A 15510-nucleotide genomic window follows, 5' to 3' on the forward strand; every position below is an offset into this window, starting at 1 on the left:
AAAAATGTTTTTAAAAGTAAAAAAAAAAAAGCCTCTGATGATCACGCGGCTCAGCTGGGATCATCAGAGGCTTTTAAAATAAGGTGACCAGATTTTAACATTGGTAAAGAGGGACATTGTGGGCGTGGCTTATTTTGTGGGCGTGGCTAGCTGGTCATGTGACTGGGTGGGCGTGGCTAGCTGGTCATGTGACCGGGTGGCCATGGCTATGTGTATAGGGACTACTCAGAGGGCTGGAAAGTCATTTCTGACAGGTCCTCACACTTTTGACTGGTCCTCACACTTATGACCATCCTCACATTTATGCCCGTGCAGCATTCTTAACAACCATGTCACTCATTTCACAACTGCTTCTCTTCACCATGGTGACAAGATAGGGCAAAAACGTAAAATGTGAGGACAGTCGTAAGTTCGAGGACTGGTCAAAAATGCGAGGACCAGTCAAAAATAACTTTTTCAGCCCTCTGAGTAGTCCATATGCACAAAAGGACTAACCAGAGGGCTGAAAAAAGTCATTTCTGACAGGTCCTCGCACTTTTGACTGGTCCTCACACTTATGACCATCCTCACATTTATGCCCGTGCAGCATTCTTAACAACCATGTCACTCATTTCACAACTGCTTCTCTTCACCATGGTGATAAGATAGGGCAAAAAACGTAAAATGTGAGGACAGTCGTAAGTTCGAGGACTGGTCAAAAGTGCAAGGACCAGTCAAAAATAACTTTTTCAGCCGTCTGAGTAGTCCATATGCACAAAAGGACTAACCAGAGGGGTGAAAAAAGTCATTTCTGACAGGTCCTCGCACTTTTGACTGGTCCTCACACTTATGACCATCCTCACATTTATGCCCGTGCAGCATTCTTAACAACCATGTCACTCATTTCACAACTGCTTCTCTTCACCATGATGACAAGATAGGGCAAAAATGTAAAATGTGAGGACAGTCGTAAGTTCGAGGACTGGTCAAAAGTGCGAGGACCAGTCAAAAATAACTTTTTCAGCCCTCTGAGTAGTCCATATGCACAAAAGGACTAACCAGAGGGCTGAAAAAAGTGATTTCTGACAGGTCCTCGCACTTTTGACTGGTCCTCACACTTATGACCATCCTCACATTTATGCCCGTGCAGCATTCTTAACAACCATGTCACTCATTTCACAACCGCTTCTCTTCACCATGGTGACAAGATAGGGCAAAAATGTAAAATGTGAGGACAGTCGTAAGTTCGAGGACTGGTCAAAAGTGCGAGGACCAGTCAAAAATAACTTTTTCAGCCCTCTGAGTAGTCCATATGCATAAAAGGATACAGTAATTGAGAGGGATGAAGGAAGGGAAGGGAAATTAGAGTAGGAGTGACGGTTAAGAGAGGGAGGAAGAGAGGAGGAGAAGGAGAAAGGAAGAGGAAGTAGGGAGGAGAAGAAGAGGGGGGGAAGAGAAAGTAAGAAGGAAAGAAAAGAGAGGTGGTAGGTTTGAGGAGAAAGATTGCTGTACAATAAAAAAGATGAAAGGGAAGAAAGCCAACCCCAAACAAATATAAAGATATTAAGATAAAGAATGAATTGTTAAACTTTAAAGAATAAAAGAGAACAAATATGAATAAATAGCAATAATTAGAAACACACATACATACAATGTATTTTCTTTGAACAGAATATTTGGCTGGTTCACAAATTTAAACAGTGTTTAGTCATTTCAATTAAATTTACAATTTCTATATTTCCTTTTTGCCATATTTATTCCTCATCTATTTTTTAAAAAAAACAATATTACCCTTCATCCTCATCTCTAATCTTAATCAAATTCAATTTTTCCCTTCTATTCTATTTTATACCCCTTCCCATTGTCATCTATTTTTATATCCATCCTCACATTGGTTAATTATGTAATACAGTTGTTTAATACAAATTCAACATTTTAATATAAATCGATTAGTTATATAACTATCTTTTTTGTATATTAATCAATATGAACATGAATATTCCAATTATTTCCATGCAATCCAATTTCTTACAAATCAATTAATTATACTTACCAATAATAATAAACCAAATAATTTCCCCCATATATTCCTCCAAACCACAACTTAACCATTTCTGCTTTCAACACAGTATACAATTAATAATATCTCAATTATTACAATTCCCTAGTTAAAAAGAGCTTTTTTTTCTTTTGTGTTTTAAAATCTTGAACTCTCCTCTTTTGCCCTAAATAATTTTCCATTGTTTGCACTTACCTTTTTTGGTGAGGAAAAGGAAAATAAATCTGCTGCCTAATTTTCCAACGTTGCAAGCAAACCGCAAAGCCAACAGCCTGTTTTACTTTCAATTTCGTTTTGAGCTTGGTTTGCACAAAGAGGAAAAAAAACTGAGCAATTTAGCAAGAGCAGAGCCCTGTGCAAATCAGCTGAGAGGGGGAAGCCGAGCTAATTAACGTAGGGCGGCCCTTTGAAGCCCCGCGGCAAGAGTTTAAACAGGTTTTTTCCCTCTAGCCATCAGCGGGGATTCAGGAGGCAGCCGGGAACCAGGAGGCAGAATGAAAAATCGGGACTTTTTTAAAACGCCGCGGGACGCGGGACAAATTGCTCAAAAGTGGGACTGTCCCGCCAAAAGCGGGACGTCTGGTCACCTTATTTTAAAAGCATTTTTTCTACAACCTCTTTGGCCGAAGAGGTTATAGAAAAAAATGTTTTTAAAAGGAAAAAAAGCCTCTGCCGATCAGGCGAGGCAGCTGGGATCATCAGAGGCTTAAAAAAAAAGAAAAGAAAGCCTCTGCCGAAGAGGTTGTAGAAAAAATGGTTTTAAAAGTAAAAAAAAAAAAAGTTGGCCACGCCCACTAAGTCATATTACCCCCCAAACCACGCCCACATAACTAGTAGTAACAAATATTACATTTCACCACTGATTCAAACCAACCTGTGAAAGATACAGGTAGCTCTCAACTCACAACAGGACATTAGTGACCACTGGGAGTTACAACGGCACAGGAAAAAACTGTGACTTATGGCGGCTTTTGTCACTTATGACCATTGCCGCATCCCCATAGTCACGCGATTTACATTCGGAGGCTTGACAATTGGTTTGTATTGATGACGGTCCCAGCATTCCAGGGTCATGGGATCATCATAGATTCAGTCAGTTTCGTTCCATATGGCAACAACCTTGTGAACTCTCAAGTTTTCTCTTTCCGCTATTTATTCAAAATGGACAGTGATTAATATTTGTGTAGGTGTGTAGTGTATCTCTCTCTCACTGTCCCTTTCTCTTTCTCCTAGTATATAGCATGTGTAGATGTGTGTTATGTATGTGTATGGGTTGATATATACTTTCTTTTGAGAGCAGGCAACCAATTTTTATTTTTAATGTGGACCAGTGTTATTATAGTAAAAAATAACAATAAAAGTTATCTCTTCTCTTCTCTTCTCTTCTCTTCTCTTCTCTTCTCTTCTCTTCTCTTCTCTTCTCTTCTCTTCTCTTCTCTCCTCCTCTCTCCTTCTTTCTCTTCTCTCTCTTCTCTCTTCTTCTTTCTCTTCTCTTCAATTCTCGTCTTCTCTCTCTTCTCTCTCCTCTCCTCTCCTCTTCCTCCTCTTCTCTTCTCTTCTCTTCTCTTCTCTTCTCTTCTCTTCTCTTCTCTTCTCTTCTCTTCTCTTCTCTTCTCCTCTTCCTCTTCCTCTTTCACTTCCATTTCCTCTCCTCTCCTCTTCTCCTCTCCTCTCCTCTCCTCTCCTCTCCTCTCCTCTCCTCTCCTCTCCTCTCCTCTCCTCTCCTCTCCTCTCCTCTCTTTTCATCTCATCATCTTTTGCAATCCTCTGACAAGCAGAGTCAATGGGGAAACCAGATTCATTTAACAACTTTGTGATTAATTTAACAACCGCAACAATTCCCTTAACAGATGTGGCAAGAAAAGTCATAAAATGAGTCATAAAAACTCACTTAACAAATGTCTCACTTAGCAACATAAGTTATGAGCTCAATGGCGGTCATAAATCAAGGACTACCTGTAGATATTTCTTGTTATCTGTGGAAGCTTAGACCACTTGGGTCTACTTTGGGGGAAAAATCCCTCAGTGCTTCTCAGAGTAATCTCTCCAGTAATTATGTACAGGATGGGAACCTTTGACTTGGCAACAGCAAGCACTGAGACAGTGAAAATAATTTCTGTTTTCATACCAAAGGTATGTACAAGGCTTATGGCTTGACGTCTTGCTGTCCTTTGAAATCGATTAACCTTCGTTTTATTGGGGAGGGGGATGTCTGAGGGAAGGGAAAGTAACCTGTGCCAAAGTCTAGGAATCTTTCCCATCAACTCCCAAATGTGCAAGATCGACTGGCAGCATCTTTGCAATCTTTTCAACCTCCTCCCACTTAATTCTTCCTAGCTCAAAATGCCCTGATCGACTCCCATCTCCTCTTGAATGCAAAGCGTGTGCCTGACCACTGAACTAGAGCCCTCCAGAGACTGGAAATCTTTCCGAATGTGCCTCCAGCCATGCAAGCGAGCATCACCAGGGCAACAGGTTGGCCAAGCCAATCCCACATTTTCTCTTCAAAAATATCGGCAGTGATTGAAAGTATCTGCAGAGCAGAGGAAGGATTTCCGGAATTCTTTACCTGGTCTGCTTCCAAGTCTGAGCTAACAGAATAACAGTTAGTAGGGTCTTTAGAAGTCTTCTAGTCGAACCCCCTGCTCAGGCAGGAAAATCTATACCATTTCAGACAAATGGTTGTCCAATCTCACCCCTATCGGGTGTTGGAGCACCCCACAACTTCTGAAGGCAAGCTGTTCCACTAGTTAATTGTTCTCACTTTCAGGAAATTTCTCCTTAGTTCTACGTTGCTTCTCTCCTTGATCAGTTTCCATCCGTTGCTTCTTGTCCTGTCCTCAGGTGCTTTGGAGAATAGCTTGACTCCCTCTTCTTTGGGGTTTACCATGAATGATCCTTTCTTATTTCTCCCCAAAACTTTCAGTAGAAAGATGTTTCCTTGTCCTCTCAGAGGTGGGAGAAGGTAGATTTCCAACACTTGATTAAAAATAACCTATATTGTTATTTTTTACTGTGGGCACACAGGCACACATTAAAAATGAAATTCTGTTGCCTGCTCTAAAAAGTATACACATATGTAACACACATATATACATGCTATATAAGGTAAAGGTAAAGGTTCCCCTTGCACATATGTGCTAGTCGTTCCCGACTCTAGGGGGTGGTGCTCATCTCTGTTGCAAAGCCGAAGAGCCAGCGCTGTCCAAAGATGTCTCAATGGTCATGTGGCCAACATGACTAAACGTCAAAGGAACATGGAACGCTGTTACCTTCCCACCAAAGGTGGTCCCTATTTTTCTACTTGCAGTTTTACATGCTTTCGAACTGCTAGGTTGGCAGAAGCTGGGACAAGTAACGGGAGCTCACCCTGCTACGTGGCACTAGGGTTTCAAACTGCTGAACTGCCTACCTTTCGATTGACAAGCTCAGCGTCTTATATATTTATCTACACACATAAATATAACTACACCCAATATCATCTATCATCTATATCTATCTATCTATAGCTATCTCTCTCTCTCTGTCTATCTATCTATCTATCTATCTATCTATCTATCTATCTATCTATCCATCCATCCATCCATCCATCTATCTATCCATCTATAATCTATCTATCATCTATATCTGTCTGTCTGTCTGTCTATCATCTATCTATCATCTATATCTTCTGTCTGTCTGTCTGTCTATATCTATCTATATCTACCTACCTACTTACCTACCTACCTACCTACCTACCCATCTTCTATATCTATCTATCATCTATATCTATCTATAGCTATCTCTCTCTCTCTCTCTGTCTGTCTATCTATCCCATCTATATGTCTGTCTGTCTGCCTGTCTATCTATCTATCTATCTATCTATCTATCTATCTATCTATCTATCTATCTATGTCTCTATCTGTCTATCTATCTATCTATCTATCTATCTATCTATCTATCTATCTATCTATCTATGTCTCTATCTATCTATCTATATCTTTCTATCTATCTATCTATCTATCTATCTATCTATCTATCTATCTATCATCTATCTATCCCATCTATATCTGTCTATCTGTCTATCTGTCTATCTGTCTATCTGTCTATCTATCTATCTATCTATCTATCTATCTATCTATCTATCTATCCCATCTATGTCTGTCTGTCTGTCTGTCTGTCTGTCTGTCTGTCTGTCTGTCTGTCTGTCTGTCTATCTATCTATCTATCTATCTATCTATCTATCTATCTATCTATCTATGTCTCTATCTATCTATCTATCTATCTATCTATCTATCTATCTATCTATCTATCTATCTATCTATCTATCTTAAATATGGATACCTCCTCCCAACATTAATGTTTGTAAGTTTTCTTTGAGCGATCACGGACAGGGTGAGCATATCAAGTGCCAGCAGCTTCTAATGTGCCAGAAGCGAGGGCAGAGGGCATATATGACTTCCTGCCATATGCACAGCCATGATTTCACTTGGGACCCATTCAGCACACAACCCAATTCAGAGCCCCACTGTGGCTGTTTTCACAGGACTCCCTTAACAGCTGGAATTTACCAGAACACAGCTGCTCTCTGGCTCCACTCCATTTACTCTTCACATCACTACCATCACCGTCATTATCATGAGGTGTGAAGGCAGGAGGCACAGATTATTCCCCATGGGTTAACTATCTTACCTGTACTCTTTCCTCAGGAAGAAGGAGGCTACAACTGGCTCAACACATTAAACAATGTCTTCATTTTCCTATCCAAGGAATGAGCCTCACCTGCATGCCTTATTTTCAAACTGATGAAGAAGTTGAGACTCTAGAAAAAGTGCAGAGAAGAGCAACCAAGATGATTAGGGGACTGGAGGCTAAAACATATGAAGAACAGTTGCAGGAACTGGACATGGCTAGTCTGGTGAAGAGAAGGACCAGGGGAGACATGATAGAAGTGTTCCAATATCTGAGGGGCTGTCACAGAGAGGAAGGGGTCAAGCTATTTTCCAAGGTACCTGAACAAGGAGAGAGTCAACCTGGAAATAAGGAGAAATTTTCTGACAGTGAGAACTATCAACTAATGGAACAGCTTGCCTTCGGAAGTTGTGGGAGCTTCATCATTGGAGGCTTTCAAGAAGTGATTGGACTGCCATTTGTCAGAAATGGTGTAGGGTCTCCTGTTTGGGTGGAAGGTTGGACTTGATGACCTTCAAGGTCCCTTCCAAGTCTGGTAATCTAATCTAATCTAATCTAATCTAATCTAATCTAATCTAATCTAAATTTTATGTTAGGAAGTACCTCTGGAGCACCCGGTGGGCTCAGATTTAATGTTAATGGCGAATGAAAGGAGATATATGTGTCCCAGGATAATGCTGCAGGATCCAATTTGAGTCAATCATCGAGACCAAACGTTTATTTTACCAAGCTTTTGGGAAGCAAAATTTTGGGAAGAATGGGCTCCAGCAAGAACCTGAAAGCTTGGAAGAATAAACCTTTGGTCCCAGCGACTGACTCAGATTGAATCCTGCAATGTTAATGGCTTTCATATTGATAGGGCTCAGGAGCATTAGCGATCAAGAAGACATCAAGGGAATCCCATCAATCTTGACCCAACATCTTGATTCCAAGACATTTGATTTTCAGGGCATCTGACTCCATGTAACTTACGACCACAATTCAGCTTAATTTTTTTGTTGCTAAGCAAAACATTTGTTAAGTGACTTTTGCTCCATTTTGTGACCTTACTTGCCTCAGTTGCAGTTGATAAGTCAGTAACATGGTTGTTAAGTGAATCTGTCTTCCTCCTCTACTTGGCTTGTCAGAAAATTGCAAAAAGTGATCCTATGACCCCAGGACACTGTCATAAATATGTACCAGTTGCCAAGCATCTGAATTTTGATCATGCAACCCTAAGGATGCTGCAATGGTCTTAAGTGTGAAGAACACTGATAGGTTTTCCAGAGCTGTTGTAACTTGGAACGGTCACTAAATGAACACTAAAGTCAAGGACTACCTGTAGAGCCAAGGAGTAACTAAACGATGTGTGTGATTAAGAGCCAAGTAGAGTCGACAAAGATGGGGCATCAACCAAGGTCAGTAGCTTATATTACCAACCTGCCTTCCATGGAGGACCTGTACACTGCATGAGTCAAAAAGAGGGCGGTGAAAATATTTACAAGCCCCTCACATCCTGGACATAAATTGTTTCAATTCCTACCCTCAAAATGTATAGAGCACTGCACACCAGAACAACTAGACACAAGGACAGTTTTTTTTCCCGAACGCCATCACTCTGCTAAACAACTAATTCCCTCAACACTATCAAACTATTCACTAACTCTGCATTATTATTAATCTTCTCATCGTTCCTATCACCCATCTCTTCCCACTTAGGACTGTATGACTGTAACTTGTTGCTGGTATCCTTACAATTTATACTGACTGTCCCCTAATAAGATTTGATTGCTTATTTGTACCCTATGACTATCATTAAGTGTTGTACCTTATGATCCTTAACGAATGTATCAGGGATGAAATGCTCCCAATTCAAACCAGATCGCCTGATCCGGTAGAGATGGTGGTGAATGGTTTGGAGAACCGGTAGCAAAAATCCCTGCCCCTCCCCCCCCATGCCCAGCTGAGCCGCACAATCATCAGAGGTTTTTTTTTTTTAATTTTTAAAAGCATTTTTTCTACAACCTCTTTGGCCAAAAAAATGGTTTTAAAAGTTAAAAAAAAAAACCTCTGACGATCAGGCAACTCAGCTGGGATCGTCAGAGGCTTTTAAAAGCATTTTTTAAATAACCTCTTTGGCCAAAAAAATGCCAATTTTTTTTTTAAAGTAAAAAAAAAAGCCTCTGATGATCAGGCAACTCAGCTGGGATCGTCAGAGGCTTTTAAAAGCATTTTTTAAATAACCTCTTTGGCCAAAAAAATGCCAATTTTTTTTTTAAAGTAAAAAAAAAAAGCCTCTGATGATCAGGCAACTCAGCTGGGATCGTCAGAGGATTTTAAAAGCATTTTTTTTACAACCTCTTCGGCCGAAGAGGTTGTAGAAAAAATGCTTTTAAAAGTTTTTTTTTAAAAAAGTTGGCCACACCCACCCAGTCACATTAAACCCCCCCAAGCCACGCCCACAGAACCAGTAGTAACAAATTTTACATTTCACCACTGATTTGATTGCTTATTTGCACCTATGACTATCATTAAGTGTTATACCTTATGATTCTTAACGAATGTATCTTGTCTTTTTATGTACAGCGAGAGCCTATGCACCAAAGGCAAATTCCTTGTGTGTCCAATCACACCTGGCCAATAAAGAATTTGAATGGTTTCCCTTGGAATAGGATTTGCTTATCCTTGCCTATCTTTGAGTGTCAGTTCTCCCTTTCAAATGCGTTTGGGATTCTCCTGTTTGCTTACTGTTCATTGCCCTTTTACAGGAGGAAACTCTCATGATCTTATTAGTTCCCTGCCTCAAGATACTTCTTTTTTGCAGATGAAATCGTTCGAATGTTAAATCTGATAAAAGCTTTCCCAAAGGCGTTTGCTAATAATGTTCAAGTTACCACTGTCCTTCATTCAGCTTTTCCTAATCTATTTCCCCTAAATTAGTCTCTCTGGGTAATATTTTGGCCAACTCATCGAGGCATACTACAGGTAGCCCTCAACTGAGCCCAAAGGTTATGTTGTTAAGTGAGTTTATGTCTTCTCTTGTCATGCTTGTTAAGTGGATTGCTGCAGTTGTTAAATTAGTAACACGGTTGTTAAGTGAATCTGATCTCCTCGTTGACTTTGCTGGTCAGGAGGTCCCAAAAGCGGATCACATAACTCTGAGACACTGCAACTGTCAGAAATGTGAGTCAGTTGTCAAGCATCCGAAGTTAAATCATGTGGCCATGGAGATGTGACAGTGGTCTTAAGTGTGAAAACTGGTTGCAAGCCGCTTTTTTGGGTGTCGTGGTAACTTCGAATGGTCACTAAACAAACTGTTGTAAGTCAAGGACTACCTCTAATTTCAGTGGAATTCGTCATGAATTCTATCACTAAGTAAAGTGTTTAAGTTGGATTCATGTACTACTTATTTAATTGTAGAGATTCTCGGTCATCCAGGTCATGGTTATCCCAAAGGTGCTTTTTTCAGGAGGCAACTGGACTTTCTTGTTTTTTTCTTTTGAAGACGTTTCGCTTCTCATCCAAGAAGCTTCTTCAGCTCTGACAGGATCCTATCAGAGGATTCCTGGCTATCCTGTCAGAGCTGAAGATGCTTCTTGGATGAGAAGCGAAACATCTTCAAAAGAAAAAAAACAAGGAAGCCCAATTGCATCCTGAAAAAGCACCTTTGGGATACTTGTTTACAGTAATTATTATTGAACGTATCTTTTATGTACTCTGAGAGCGTATGCACCAAGACAAATTCCTTGTGTGTCCAATCACACTTGGCCAATAAAAAATTCTATTCTGTTCTGTTCTGTACTGTTCTGTTCTATTCTATTCTGGGCCAGCCATTTTGGTTCAGGAATTCCTGGGCCAGCCATTTTGGTTCAGGAATTCCTGGGCCAGCCATTTTGGTTCAGGATTTCTGGAAGATGAAGTCCACAAATCATGAAGGGGGCCATCATTTCCCAACCTCTGTCCTAAGAGAACAGAAACGAAACCTTCCTTTACATGGGATGAAACGACGCCTGACACCTTCTGCAAATTTGAGTCCTCAACTTACAAAAGCTCATTTAGTGACCGTTCAAAGTTACAATGGCACTGAACAAGGCGACCATTTTTCAAACTTACAACCTTTGAGGCATCCCTATGATCCTGTGATCAAAATTTGAATCCTGGGCAGCTGGTTCATACTTATGACCGTCACTATGTCCCAAGGTCATGTGATCCTCCTCTGCAACCTTTTGACGAGCAAAATCAAGGGGGAAGACAGGTTCATGTAAAAACTGTGTTACTAATGAATCAACTGCAATGATTCACTTAACAATGGCGACAAGAAAGGTCATAAAATGGGGCAAAAAAACTCACTTAGTAAATGTTTCATTTAATGACAGAAACGTTGGGCTCAAGGACTACCTGTATGCTCTCATTATTATTTATTTGCTCTTTTATTCCTTCCTCTGGGATATGCAGGCACTTCAGGACTCAAACCCTCCCCAAAAATGGAAGGATATTTTGAATCGCACAATGGATGAATGGCTGCAAAAGTTGATGGACTTAGCAGAGAGGGCAAAATTGACCGCTTTGATTAAAGAAAAGAAGACAATTACTTTTGTTTCTGCTTGGAAACCACTTTTGGACTTTGTGCTTGAGGTGGGAAAAGCAAAAGAAAACTATGATTTGGGGTTTTGCTGATTAGATAGGTTCTGCTGTTATAGAAATGGCTAGTATATATCATGATGTGAAAATAAAAAAAAATGAGGTTTTATGTTACTACCTTATTCTACTGCATCAAAAGGAGTCAGAAGTTTCTTTTTCTTTTCGCCCTTACCTGGGGTGGGCTTCAAAAATTTTAGCAAGGGGTTCTCTGCCCGGTTGCTGGGTGGGCGTGGCCATGGTGGGTGTGGCCTAATCGGCCTCCTGCATCACGGCAGGGGGAGGGCATTTTTACCCTCCCCGGGCTCCAGAGACTTTCCTTGAGCCTCCGGGAGGGCAAAAACAGCCTCCCCAGGCTCCGGAGGCCTGTTTCCGGCCTTCCGAAACTTCCAGTAGGCCCGTTTTTTTGCCCTCCCTGAGCCTCCGCATACAACCCACACTTAACCTGCATCCAAAACGGCCTACGTGGGGACTCCTGGGAGGGGAGGGGTGGGAGGGGCTAGCCAGGAGTGGGATTTGGGGCTTCTCCAAACTGCATAGAATCTTAGCTAGAGGTTCTCCCGAACCCCTGAGAATCTCCAGCAGCCACTCCTGCCCTGCCCTTACGTTCTTTTCTCTTCTTCCTTTCCTCCCTTATTTTCATTCTTCATTGTACTTCTTTTTTTTAATATTTTGATAAACTTATAAAACATTTGAATCGTTAAGGCTGAAACCCCTATGGGCTCGCTGAGTTCTCAGCCTGGCCTTATTTTTAAGCAAGCGATTGATAATAATGTTACAGCAGAAGAAGACTGAATTCCAACTAAGAGGAAAGGGGGTGGAATCAGAGAATTGTTGGGATTGTTGTTGCGTCTGTGTCATAGAAAGGGTTAAGCTCCTGTCCGAACTAGATGGATGAGCTCATAAGGAAGGGATGTTTTGGTTTGTGAGGTTAGGAGAAAGAAAGCTCTTGAAAGAAAGCTTTGACAGCTGCTCAAGGGGACATTTCCTGGGCATTCAGGCTGAAAATATAGGTTGAAAATGTCAGACGTGTTCCTCAACCTTTCCCAGAGGCATAGTGTTCCTCTCGAGCCTTGCAAAATGTCATCATATTATGGGATGGTCTTAATGTGGCCATCTCCACAATTCATCAAGATGAACCAGCAGATGTTGGGACAGAGGTCTTGGAGAAGACATTTCTCCAAGCTCCTGGTATGAGGACCAGTGGTGGGTTCCTCCCGGTTCCGCCGAGCCGGTAGCGGTGGTGGTATGACATCACCGAACCGGTTCTGCCCCCCGCCCCCTCCCCACGTTATTCTTACCTTTTATTTGGCCCCACCCCCAATCTATTGCTGCCTCCTGAGTCCCAGCTGATGGGCTATAAGGAAAAAAATAATTTAAACTCTTGCCCTGGGGCTTCAAAGGGCCACCCTACAGCTGATCAGTGGTAAAAGGCAGTTTGGTGGTAGACCGGTGCCTCCAAAAACAAATGAGTAGACCGGTGCCTGCAAAAATAAATGGGTAGACCAGAGCCTGCAAAAATACATGAGTAGACTGGTGCCTGCAAAAATAAATGGGTAGACCAGTGTCTGCAGAAATAAATGGGTAGATCAGTGCCTGCAAAAATACATGAGTAGACCGGTACAGCTCTGCAAGCAGTTAAAAGCCTAGTAGACCAGTACCTCTGCTAAATCCTAAAGAATTGTCACATGACCATCAAGCCACGCCCACAAAATGAGCCATGGCCACAGAATCGGTAGTAAAAAAAATTAGAATCCACCCCGATGAGGACACCATGGCCATTATTTAGCTCTAGAGTTGGCATAAGCCCACCCAAGGAAGGTTCATTCCCTCCCCAACCAGGCAGTATGCTTCACATTCTCATTTTTGATGAGACAACTAAGAGAATCTTCCAGATGACCCAAAACTAATTGGGCCAGTGGTTCTCAACCTGAAGTCCACAGACTCTTGGGGGGGGGGTCACAATGTTGTTACAGGGACTTTGTGAAGACTGGACAAAAAGTTATGATTTAAAACCGTGAATTAAGACTTGGTGGCCCATGGCCACGGTCCATAGCCACAAAAGGAATTCAAAGGAGGCTCATGAGGGATGCGATGGCTCAGTGGCTAAGACGCTGAGCTTGTCGATCGAAAGGTTGGCAGTTCAGCGGTTCGAATCCCTAGTGCCGCGTAATGGGGCGAGCTCCCATGACTTGTCCCAGCTTATGCCAACCTAGCAGTTCGAAAGCATGTAAAAAAGGCAAGTAGAAAAATAGGGACCACCTTTGGTGGGAAGGTAACAGCGTTCCATACGCCTTTGGTGTTTATTCATGCCGGCCACATGACCACGGAGACATCTTCGGGCAGCACTGGCTCTTCGGCTTTGAAACGGAGATGAGCACTGCCCCCTAGAGTCAGGAACGACTAGCACATATGTGCGAGGGGAACCCTTATCTTTACCTTTACCATGGTGAAGAAAAGGTTGAGAACCAATGGAATAGGCCATTGATATTCTAGAAGTTAGAAAGGAGATTCAAGATGATCTTGAGAAGTCACAGGACTGAAAATAAGAGAAGGAAATCTAAGAGAGGCAAAGGTAAATTTTTATCTGCCCCAAAGTGCTTTTCTAAAAGGCAACTGGATATTCTTAGTTTTTTTTCCACCCCTTGAAAACATTTCGCTTCCCATCCAAGAAGCTTTTTCAAAGAACTAAAGAATTTTCAAGGAAAATTGTTTTCAAGGAAAAAAACTAAGAAAAATCCAGTTGCTTTTTGGGAAAAGATCTTTGGGACAACCATGACCTGGATGAGTGAGAATCTCCACAGAAAGAAATAAAGTTCTTCATTGGCTTGGTAACAGCAGGCAATGGATAGGTACAATGGGAAAAAAAGTTTTGGCCATAATATAGAACTACAGAAATGGCAAAATTTATGGGGAAGGAAATATAAATTAACAATGGCAACCTCTTATAAAGAAAATCTATATAAAATGTTTTTATAGGTGGCATTTACCACCTGCTAGATTAGGTGAAATATTTAAAAATATGTCTAGCAAATGTTGGGAATGTAATAAAAAAAACCGGGCACATTTTATCATTTGTGGTGGACTTGTGACAAAGCAAAAAAAAATTTGGGCAAAGATACACAGGTGGTTGGAAAAGATGATAGGGAAACATGTAGATTTCAAACCTGAACTGTTTTTTATTAGGTATAATATCAGAAAAAACGTGATAAGAAAAGTATGTATTGAATATTACATGTCTGAATAGCAGCGAGGGATTACTTTCCCACAATATTGGAAAAATGAAGATATACCGCGAGATGAAGAAATAGTTAAGAAGATATTAGACTCTGCAGAAATGGATACATGGAGATTGAAAATTAAACAGAAAGAGGATGTGGAATGCTATCAAACATGGAATTTATTTTACCAATGGCTGAAAAAAAAGGGGTGGAGAATAAGAATGTAAATTTGTATTGTTAAGTCAATTAAATACCCAGAAAACACAATGTTTATTAAGGACTAAGAAATGTATTTAATAGAAAATCAATAAAATAATAATAATGAAAAAAAGAAAGGACAGGTAGGGGTGACAAGGTGAACGTATTGGGAAAAAACCCCTAGGAGGTTCGGATGCATGGATAAAATGACAGGAAAGTCTTCACACCATTTAAATCTCTTCAGCACTGGAGAAATCCCATTGAAGCACTGGGTGCCACACCTTAAAAAAAGATTCTCTTACAGATCCTCAAAGGCCTTAGGAGAAAACATCTGGTTATGATTAAACTTGAGAAAAAGCTTTTAAAAAAAATTGCCTCAGAGCAAAGTCACCTTAAATCAGACTTCCCCAACATTTCTGGCTTTGCGGACCGGCCTTGGGGGTGCGGAGGGGTGAAGAGAGGGGATCAGTGGTGAAATCCAATTTTTTTTACTACCGGTTCTGTGGATGTGGCTTGGTGGGCATGGTGTGGCTTGGTGGGAGTGGCAGGGGAAGGATACATATATATATTTAATTTGATTTATATGCCGCCCTTTTCCGGAGACTCAGGGTGGCTTACAATGCGTTAAGCAATAGCCTTCATACTTTTGTATATTTATACAAAGTCAGCTTATTGCCCCCACAATCTGGGTCCTCATTTCACCTACCTTAGAAAGGATGGAAGGCTGAGTCAACCTTGAGCCTGGTGAGATTCGAACTTACAGTA

Source organism: Pituophis catenifer, unplaced genomic scaffold (assembly GCF_029215685.1).
Source record: "Pituophis catenifer annectens isolate HBS135680 unplaced genomic scaffold, rPitCat1.0.hap2 SCAF_4, whole genome shotgun sequence".
Taxonomy (NCBI): domain Eukaryota; kingdom Metazoa; phylum Chordata; class Lepidosauria; order Squamata; family Colubridae; genus Pituophis; species Pituophis catenifer.